Genomic DNA, 11,225 nt, shown 5'->3' with positions numbered 1-11,225 from the left:
AAAAAAAAAAAAAGCAGATAAAAAAAATAGTTCAAAAAATATTCTTTGTGGTTTTATCAAAAGTTTGGTAGTAGTATAAATACAAAGAAATAAAGAAATAACATGACAACAGCCCTTCACCAAGAATTGGGAAAATAGAATAATAGGGTCAAAGAAAGAAAAGTTGAATGCAATTGTATAATCAAATTTAAGGAAATGTTTGATAATAAAAAAAATTAGTAAAAAATAGTTATAATTTGTTTTATTTATTATTTATTATTAATTGTTATGATAATTAATAAATTTTTAATAAAATAAGTTTTGGCTGTATTTTTTATCTTATTAACATTATCGATTTAAGGAAATTCAAGTTTTGTCGTGATAATTTAAAAAAGTAAGTAATTATTAGTATCACACAGGAAGGTGATATAAATTTTTTGATAATACTATGGAAATAAAAAAATAGCTAGAATTTATTTTATTTAACATTTATTAATCATCTCGCAACAACTAATAAATGCTAAATAAGTAAGGCTGCGAGAATTGAACCGGTTAATAAACCAGTAAGATGATTGATTTAATGGTTCAGAAGTTCAACTGGAATTCAACCGGTTTAATTAAATATATAATAAAATTATAAAAAATTTAATATATAATTTTAAATATTTGAATTTAATAATTTTTTAGCTGATAAATTTTAAAATTTTACAGTTTTTCATAATTTATGATTAAAAATTCACAAATAATCAACAAAAAATATATATAAAAAATAGCATAAACAAAAATTCCAGCATAAACACAATACAGCAGAGTCAAACCATAAACATCTCAAAATCAGGAAAATTTCAGTAATTCAGCACAATGCAATGAAGTATGCACCATAGGACCATCAACAATTTAGAATCAGACAATTAGCAACCAGAGTCACCAATCCAAAATCAAAATAAATTCGCATAAACAACTCAATGTAGAATTGTGGCAATGTTTCTATCTTGAATCAATAACAGCAAAATAACAATTCACCAAAATAACAAGTACAACAGATTGGATTTAAAAATCAATCTCAGCAAAATTAATAAATTAAACAATTAAATTTCTAACTCATCAACGACAGAATTCATCAAATTTCAGAATCATCAATAATATCTCAAAATTCTAAAAATTCAGAATCATCAATAATTTCAGAATCATCAAATAAAAATTTCAAAAATTAATATCTCAAAACTCAGAGAAGCAGAGAAGCAGAGAAGTAGAAAAATAAAAGAGACATGGAGATAAACTGCGAGAGATCACACCTAAAAGAGAAGCAGAGAAGCAGAAACAACAAGGAGTGGAGAAGCAAAAACGACATAGGGGAGGAAGGAAGAAGCAAAGCAGCGACGACCCACGACAAGGAGTGGAGAAGTGGCGACGACGACCCACGGCGAGGAGCAGCGAAACAGCGACAGAGAGATAAAAAGCGCGATAGAGAGAGAAGGGAGAGAAGGGTTCAGCGATGACAAACGATGCGGGGCTCTGGGGGTTGCGGTGGCTACGGGCTGGGTGACTGTGGGTGGCTGTGGGTGGCTAGGGTTCTTCCTCTTCTTCCAATCTCAAACTTTCTTTAGTTTGAGAGAGGAGATGCCGAGAGGGGTGAGAGTGGGAGTGGGAGTGGGAGTGGGTTGGGGGTCTTGGATAGCCATTTAGGATTTGTTTTTTTAAAATAAAGTATAAAATGACGCTCTTTAGATGGAGTATTCAAACCAAAAATTCGCTAAAAAATCGGACAGTTCTGTCGGTTCATTGATTAATCGTCAGTTCAATTAGTTTTTTTCACCGATTTTTTATCAAATGATTTCTGACCTTATTCAGACCGGTTAGGTGACCGGTTCCCGGTTAATCCAGTTAAACTGATAGATCCAGTTTAGTTTTTAGAACCATATAAATAAGATAAGTTTTAGCTGTTTTTTGTTGATTTTCTTTTGTTACTAAACGTTTCCAAAAATAATTTAGTTTTTGGCATCATAATTCTGATAGTAGTGCAATAAACTTTAAAATATCCTGAAACAATGACTTGTAATATTTTTAATATTTTGATATTATAATGTATTGTTATATAACATGGTACTTCTTTTAATTAGTTTTGCTTTTGTTTGTTTTGGATGCATAAACTGATGCAAAAACACTATGTATATATATAAACTAAGACCAACTTATATATATAATAATGTTTAAAAGAGAGGGTTATGTTGTTGTTTTACATCATCACAAAATAAATAATGTATTCCAAGCAGAAAAAAGCATGCAGTATAGCGATTTGACGCGGTAATTGAAGGCCATTTTCATAAAACTGTAAATATATATAAAATTATCAATGATAAGATCATTCGACATATTTAATTGAATTCAAATTTGCCGATCCTTGGAAACACACAAAAGAAAGCTTTGATTATTAAGAAAAGATACCCGGTGGAAGGTGCATGTGAAGTTCATATATAGAACCTCCCAAAAACAACAAATGTCATGAGATTGTTAATTCTCAACATGCAAGTAAATTAAAGACAAGTATTAGTCTGAAGAAAAAAGAAATCAAAATGTATGAGGATGCCACCATAAATAAAGCAACGAAGGAATACCTCAACCTAGAAGATGATCCCGAATAAATGGAAGCCTCACCGTTGTTATTCCTCCTGGAGTCAGGAATTTCATGCAAAGGTGGGGAGTGGATACCACTGCTCCAAGGCGATTAAGGGTAGTCCTGCCGATTAAGGCATTGTAAGCTGACCCTTCATCGATGACTATGAAGTCTATGCTCAGAGTCCTTGATTTTTCCCCTCTTCCAAAAGTGGTGTGAAGGGGCAAGAATCCCAGTGGTTTTATCGGCGTATCCCCTAATCCATATAGGGTGTCGGGGTAGGCTCTCAACTCTTTTTCATCTAACCCTAGCTTGTCGAAGGCGGGCTTGAAAAGGATGTCCGCCGAGCTTCCTTGGTCTACTAGGGTTCTGTGGAGATAGGCGTTGGCTAGGATCATAGTTATCACCACGGGATCATCATGCCCGGGGATTATCCCTTGCCCATCTTCTTTTGTGAACGAGATAGTGGGGAGGTCGGGTGACTCTTCTCCGACCTGGTATACTCTTTTGAGATGTCTTTTGCGAGAAGATTTGGTGATTCCACCTCCCGCAAATCCTCCCGAGATCATATGGATATGTCTCTCTGGGGTTTGTGGTGGTGGATCTCTTCTATCCATATCATCTCGCTTTCTCTTTCCGTGACTGTCCGACCTTTCCATGAGATATCTATCAAGCCGACCTTCTCTGGCCAGCTTTTCTATCACATTCTTAAGGTCGTAACAGTCATTAGTGGAGTGACCATATATTTTATGGTACTCGCAATAATCGCTGCGGCTTCCCCCTTTTTTATTTTTAATAGGTCTAGGGGGTGGCAGCCTTTCAGTGTGGCAAATCTCTCTGTATACGTCCACTATAGAAGTTTTTAGAGGAGTATAAGAGTGATACTTCCTGGGTCTCTCGAGACCGAGTTCTTCCTTTCTCTTGACTTCCCTTTCCTTCTCCTTAGATGAAGGAGGGGGTCCAGGTCGCCAACTCAGGTCCCTTAATTTTGCATTCTCTTCCATATTGATGTACTTTTCAGCCCTTTCTTGTACATCACTTAGAGAAACGGGATGTCTTTTAGATATGGACTGTGAGAAGGGACCTTCTCTAAGTCCATTGACTAACCCCATTATGACTGCCTCTGTGGGCAGGTCTTGGATCTCTAAACATGCTTTGTTGAACCTTTCCATATAGGCTCGCAAAAATTCTCCGACCTCCTGTTTTATTCCCAGGAGGCTCGGTGCATGTTTTACCTTATCTTTCTGAATTGAGAACCTCATCAAAAACTTTCTTGAGAGGTCTTCAAAGCTAGTGATTGATCTCGGGGGGAGGCTATCGAACCACTTCATCGCTGCTTTTGACAAAGTGGTCGGGAAAGCCTTGCATCTCGTAGCGTCGGAGGCATCAGCCAGATACATCCGACTTTTGAAGTTGCTTAGATGATGTTTTGGATCCGTGGTTCCATCATAGAGGTCCATATCAGGGCTTTTGAAGTTCCTTGGAACTTTTGCCCTCATTATGTCCTCGCTGAAAGGATCTTCTCCGCCCAAAAGTTGGTCTTCTTGTTCTTCGCGGGAGTTGTGACTCTTGAGGGAGGATTCTAACTGTGAGAGTTTTCTTTCTAACTCTTTTCGCCGTTCCATCTCCTCTTTAAGGTACCTTTCAGTTTCCCTTTGTTTCTCCCGCTCCTGCTCCAATTGTTCCAGGCGACTGTGGACTAATCCCATTAATTCAGCTACGTGGGATGGTCCGCCTTTTTCTGATTCGCGCCCGTCAGAGGAATTTACCTTCGGGTTCTTCACTCCGGAGGTACCCTCTCTGTGTTGATTGTTATCTTCCTGGTGTAGGGCCAGGTCTTCGTTGTCATTACCCATGTCTAGATTCTCTTGTTCAGAATCTGTTTCCACATGTCCTTCTTCGTGGGATCTGTCCGCCATTAATGGATGATCTCTCGGTTCCCCGGCAACGGCGCCAATGTTACGGTGGGTAACCGGAGATTAATAGGATGGGTGGCGTTTGGTGGCCCAAGTGTATGAAGGAGGAGGGCTCCGGATGAATCTGCAACTCGGGAGGCTCCGTCCGACTTGTGCTCGCGAGTGAATGGGGGGTGGTACCTGCAAAGACACTCCGATGCCTAAGTTAGCAAGAGTGTAAGCAGGTCTAGAGAGTATTGGGCTTAGAGATACCTGAGGGATGTCAGTGTACTTATAGTGGTGAGCCAATAACCACCGTTGGTGTAGTGCCGTATCTTTAGGATATTAACCGTCCCCATTATCTTGGGGAGGTTAAGATATGGCTTTATGAAGCGGTTAGAGAGATTCTAGGGGCGGTTACTCATTTGAATGAGTGTTTATCTGCCAGCTAATCTCACATCCGACTTCTTCAGACCAAGTCGTGGTTGATACCGACTTCTTATGCGAAGGTCGGCACTTAGCTAGGCTCTAATCCTTCAGATTAGGCCTTTTATTTGGACCTGGGCCTTTATCGTCGGGCCAGGGTATGAACAATATATAATTTACATCATCACAAAATAAATAATGTATTCCAACTGGCCATAAGTATGCAGTAAAGCGATTTGACACCGAAATTGATGGGTATTTTCATAAAAATGTAAATATAAAATTATCAATGATAAGATCATTCGACATATTTAATTGAATTCAAATTTGCCGATCGTAGGAAACACACAAAAGAAAGCTTTGATTATTAAGAAAAGATACCCGGTGGAAGGTGCATGTGAAGTTCAAAGAACCTCCCGAAAACAACAAATGTCATGAGATTGTTAAGTCTCAACATGCAAGTAAATTAAAGACAAGTATTAGTATGAAGAAAAAAGAAATCAAAATGTACGTTTACTCCAAAGCCATATGCCACCATAAATGAAGCAACGAAGGAATACCTCAACCTAGAAGAAGATCCCGAATAAATGGAAGCCTCATGTATATCCCATCCTTTCCTAGAATCTTAGCTTTGGTGTCGGGAAAGAACTCAAATCCAGGAAGCTCTGTGATGGTTCCATCGTCAGAAATGTGATAAGGATAGCGAAGAAGGTGGCCATGAAGGTCAACGCTAGATATATCGCAATATGATTTCCAATTCTGTTCAGCAAGCTGGTTCACCTTCTCAATACATGCTTTACTCTCAGGGTTGAGGAAGGTGCTTTCATGTTTGCCAAGATGCTCCAACCACAAGGACATGCGGAAACCATGCACCTGGCCCGTTGCACCGTTTGGCCCTCTAGCCAAATAGTAGGGTTGGTAAGCTCCCATGCCAATCTCAGTGTCTCTACCACCATCCATGGATCTCTGGATGATGTTGGCTGATCCAATGATTATGTATTCATCGTCAACTGCCAATAATAGAAAAAAGAAAAAGTAAGATTATATTTGGTTTGTGTTTTTCTTTTTCTTTTTTTTTTGAATTTTTTAAAAGAAAAAAATAAAAATAATATTCTGTTTGAGTAATGTTAAATAGTTAAAATATTATAGATAATGCACCTGTTGTGATTGCAGTACCTTTAAAGTTGGGTTGATGAAAATCCCTGCTGTGCTCACCGTCCGGGCCCAAAGTGCTAAAAAGTGGATGTGATGGAGTGTCGAATCTTCCTTTGCAGAGATCTAAACCCCCGATATAACACACTAATATTCTCTTCGCAATATTGGTCAATGGAGAGTCCACAATCACCACTTTCTCGTGATGAGAACACATCCATTTCTCATGAGTACGTAGAACACACTCCACAGCAGTGCCTTTGAAATACCGTTCGGTTTCTTTGTCACAAGTACCCATGAGTCCTTGATTTTTAAATAACCGAACAGCTGTTATATCGTTCCAAAGAAGTAGTACAACTCTTACACCAGCTTTTGCCTTTTTCTCGAGCAGCTCACCAAGTGTTGGGACACTTCCAGGCTTCATGGTCGGATCCCTTATGAGGGTTATCTTAGTGTCAAGAGACCAGGCTGTAATGTATATGAAGTGTTTTGCTTCATTGATTTTATCAAACATATCCTTCCAGCATCCGTGGGACTCGTATTTCCCAAGTCCGGCATCGGCTTTTCTCTGGACAAAGTCATCCGGGGTATGAGCATCTTGGAAAAGAGTAACCTCACATCCAATTCTCTGTGGAAAGCAGCTGGTGGGAAACCCTAGCCACTTTCTAGCTTCAGAAAACTGCAGCCACAGGTGGATTGATGCATTCAATGGCTTCTCGTTCTCATCCACTAGTTCGACCCTTCTGTCTATATGACCCTTTTTCAAGATATCCTCAGCAAGTACCCATGCTTGTGCGAAGACATCAATTGGTAGCTGACCAGTATTTGCATAGTTGTCGTCACAGTGCAGGACGAATACCATTTTTGATGCTTTAAGGCAACATTCAAAATCCAAGCGCTCTTCCCAACTAGAATTGTTGGGTTGTTCTATCTTTTTGCATACAAATTTGGTTTTCCCCACAAAAATAGCTACATGGCATCCAGTTACATGTTTCCCCGTGTGTTTTTGAGCAATCTGAAGCACAGTAGCGCAATGTATATATTTAATGAAAAAGGAAGCCAATTAAATTCTAAGCTAATTACTATGGTGTGCCTAAAGACAGTATTTAATTTATTAAAATTTATTATAAAAAGTAAATCAGAAAAAATATAAACACCCATTCATAATCACGGTATAATTACCCAAATTCCAAGTTTTTTGCAGCAATAGAGAATCTAAATTTAAAAAAAAAGAGTTAAAATTGGAAGTCTTGTAATATCATTTATAAAAAGGAAAAGATACTCAAACTGCATATTTCCTTAAGCTTCGGGATTGTCTTTCTCTGACAATATGTACAATTTTAAATATATGAGTCATAAATATTAGCTCTTTCTTGTGTAATAAATGCAGCAGTGAAAGCAAGTCATTGGAAATGGGACAAATGACTGACCAAGGTAATACTACCGGCCTTGCCGCCATTTTCAATCCCCAAAATAACTACCTTTATGGTTCCGTTTAGCAAAACCGCCGCCATGACCTGCAAGTGAAAAGATTGAATGTAAAATCGACGATCGCACGAAACAAAAGCTAAGACAATAAGGTAAGGAGAAGAACAAGAGGAAATGAGCTCAACAAGATCTAAATGCAATATTATCTGGTCTGGTCTCGAGAGGAGGAAAGGGAATGAATTATGAATATAGTTGCTATCAGGATCTCCTCTCTATACAAACAAAATCTAAGAAGAAAAGAATGAGAAAGAACAAAAGCTAATAACAAAACCTAGAGAGAGTTCTCAACGAGAGATCAGCTTGAAAGAGATGGCGTAACTTGGTGAGGAGTGCAGTAGTGTAGTTGGCTAAGGCGGAAATGCCAAAAGGGTAAACTAGTAAATTCAGTATTATGTAATAAAAACAATCCTGCTGGTGCTAGATGACAGGAGTCTAGCCAACGTGGAATAACCAGAAATCATCTTGACAAAAAAACCCCTTCGACCGACCATGGAAAACTACCATTTTCATTCGCTAGCAACTGAATCGTCAATATAATAGTATGTACTAATTTTAAAGTACAATAATTATTATCCCAATAATCTTCCTATTCTTTTTTACGTGAAGAATATTATTCATGACCGTACATAATCTTATGCTACACGCCTTACGCCTGCACGTAAGATATAAATGTTAACAACACTGTCGAAGTAATTTATCAGTAATCCTATATATTTTGAATACTTTATACACAAATTAAAGTTAGAAACGATTAATGAAATAACAATTATAAATTGGTAACTAAGATCATTAATTATGCTATAGTGAAGATAGTTGGTAATTGTAGAAGTATATGTTTACTTGTACATGTATCTCTTTTAGGTATACATACAAAATCTTTTAAAAAACAATGCCGTATAAAAATTAAGTCATTACAAAACAGTATTGTGTTACTTTTTTTTTTGAGGAGGAATAAGAGCTATTAAATGAAAATTTAGTTAAATAAGTCAAATTATTTAATCGTTCTCAATTATCAAATTTACGAAAAGTTAGCTACACCTAAATTTTTACCTTTTATTAATTGAAAGTACATAAACTTGCTTATTAAAAGTAAATCTACTATATATTTAGTGTAACCAAAAGAGAAAAAAAAATCTAATTTCCATATATAAATCTACCATATATATAGTTTTTGGTAGACTACCATATATAGTTTTACAAATAAAGGAAGTGTTAAATTGATAATGTTGAGTAAGATAGATAAATTAAATATTAAATAGTAATGATGTATAATAATATAATGCATATGTTAGTTGGATATCTAAGTTCTTGTACAATATTGTATTTGGTATAATTTATTTGAGACGTTAATCCTATTATTATGTATAGCAAATTCTCTAATTTTATGTTGATATAATTGTTTTATAATTTTAATTTAATAGTGTAGGATAAATTAAAATAATGTAAATACCTTATAAAAGATCATCTATCTACTTCAATTTTGTAGCATCTCATCATTTGTAACGAATGCAGTGAGCATGCAGTAATCTAATACTTTATTGAATTATATTTATTAGTTGATATAATGTAATCTGTTAGTTTAATTTGGTAACAATAATTAAGTAGAAACTAATTAATAAATGAGGCATCAATGTTGAGTCGAGGACTTGTGGAGGCCAATGAACATACTGGAGATCCAATCGCAACTTACAACCATGAATTCCCCACTATGATCCATCGAATGAGGGGATGGGTTACTGAGGGTTTTACCAAAACTTAGTCACCAGTTGAAGCCTTTCAGAGCCATATTCCAGTGTGCATTTTCATCATTATTTCGCACTTATCATGTCATCTTAAAAGCAATTGATTCTTGATATAATTTTTATGTTTATCACTCTATCAGCCTGTCGCTGTCAAAGCAAATAATAATTTCTGTATCTTTAGGCGGGAACTTTATTTTTAATGACATATTAGGTCATTGGCTTAATTAATAATTTCTATATCTTTAGGCGGGAACGCCCTGGGATTACTATATTAATTAATAGGTGAATTTTATCTAACTCCCTCTAAAATAACATGTAAGTTATCTTTTATGATGTGTCATACTTTAATTGGTTATTATCTTAACTATAGTTAAATTATTTTGTAATTTATTATTTTAGATGGGTAATTGTATAATTTCTTAAAATATTAAAATTCTACCCGGTAAGCAGCGCTGACTTAGGCTGGGTTTGGTAAAGCTTTTTCAGGTGCTTGTGCTTTTAAAAAGCACAAGCACGTCATTTTGCGTTTGGTAAATTAGAAAGCTCAAGTGCTTGTGCTTGCGGCTTTTAAAAGTTAGAGGTGCTTTTGAAAGCACCTAGGAGGGAGCTTTTCAAAGCTGGCTTATGCTTACCAAATTTTTTTCATTTTCCCGCACATATTTCCCGCTATTATATTGTCATTAAAATCTTCATATATTTCTAACTTCTCTTCCTAACCTTCATAAAATCTAACACAATCTTCATATATTTTTTATTTTTCAACCTAATCTTCACAAATTTCAACACAAATACATCTCTATCACATATTAGGTATGAACTTCTATCTATTTATATTTTTTTTGCGTTAATTTTGTATTTTTTCAGTAGATCTATTATGTTTGTTTGTTTTTTTCTGTTCTTTGAAACGGGAAGAGGTTGATGAAAACCAATCATAAAATTTTTTTTGCATGAGCATTAGTCCAAATTATAATAACAACATGTATATACATATGTAAATATAGATATATAATCATAAGAGTAATTATAGTAATTTAGGTAATTTAGATTATAGTAATTTAGGTAATTTAATATTTTTAGTAATGATGTTTAGGATAAAATAAATTTTTATGATACTTATATAAAATTTTAAAGTTAAAAAATAGAAGAATTTATTTATTATATTTATGTTTATTATGAATTTTTTATTTTAACATTATTTTATTTTAAAATATTATATAAAATTTTAAAGAATTTGAAAAAAAAATTATTTTTTTGTTATAAACATGTTTATTATAATTTTTTCAACTTTTAAAAGCTGTTTTACCAAACACAATTATGGTGCTTGTACTTATTAAAAGCCATTTTTAATTTGATTTTACCAAACGTAAGTGCTGCAGCTTTTAAAAAGCTGTCTTTTAAAAGACAGCTTTCATAAGCTACTTTTAAAAAGCAAAAGCTTTACCAAACTAAGCCTTAGTTGCACGCAATCTCTTTCTACAGTGCATCATTCCTTAACGAGTCGTTGGCTTGTAACTTTTCAGTTCTTCCCAGTATAGCCAGCGCCGACTTCATTGCTATCTCCTGTCCTCTCACTCAATCCTTTTTTTGTCGTGAATCACTCCTTACCAACATAATTAATGGTTAGTTCGGTTATTAAATTTTTTCATTAAAAATAATAGATGGAATATATATTCATATGTAAAATATAATATAATAAAATAAATCTATTCAGAGTACTTAAAAGTATAATTAAAATCAGGAATATACGAATATAATAATAAAATTTGTACTCTAAACAAGTAAATATATCTTTTATCATACATAAATTATTTAAAAAATATAAATTATTATTGTTAAAATTAATAACAAAAATTTAAAATGATAAAATTCAACTTTCTTACCATATTTTTTATAATATTTTATTCTTTTAATTTTTAATTTTTTCTCAAA

At 34.7% G+C, this 11,225-nt stretch overlaps 1 pseudogene; it reads right to left on the bottom strand.

The window, feature by feature from the left end:
• Positions 1 to 5,475: 5,475 nt before the first annotated feature.
• LOC127747545 (phospholipase D alpha 1-like) lies at positions 5,476 to 7,580 on the bottom strand (annotated as a pseudogene).
• Positions 7,581 to 11,225: the final 3,645 nt, after the last annotated feature.

The sequence above is a fragment of the Arachis duranensis genome, chromosome 1 (genome assembly GCF_000817695.3).
Source record: "Arachis duranensis cultivar V14167 chromosome 1, aradu.V14167.gnm2.J7QH, whole genome shotgun sequence".
Lineage (NCBI taxonomy): Eukaryota > Viridiplantae > Streptophyta > Magnoliopsida > Fabales > Fabaceae > Arachis > Arachis duranensis.
This window is presented reverse-complemented; position numbering and strand designations above follow the sequence as displayed.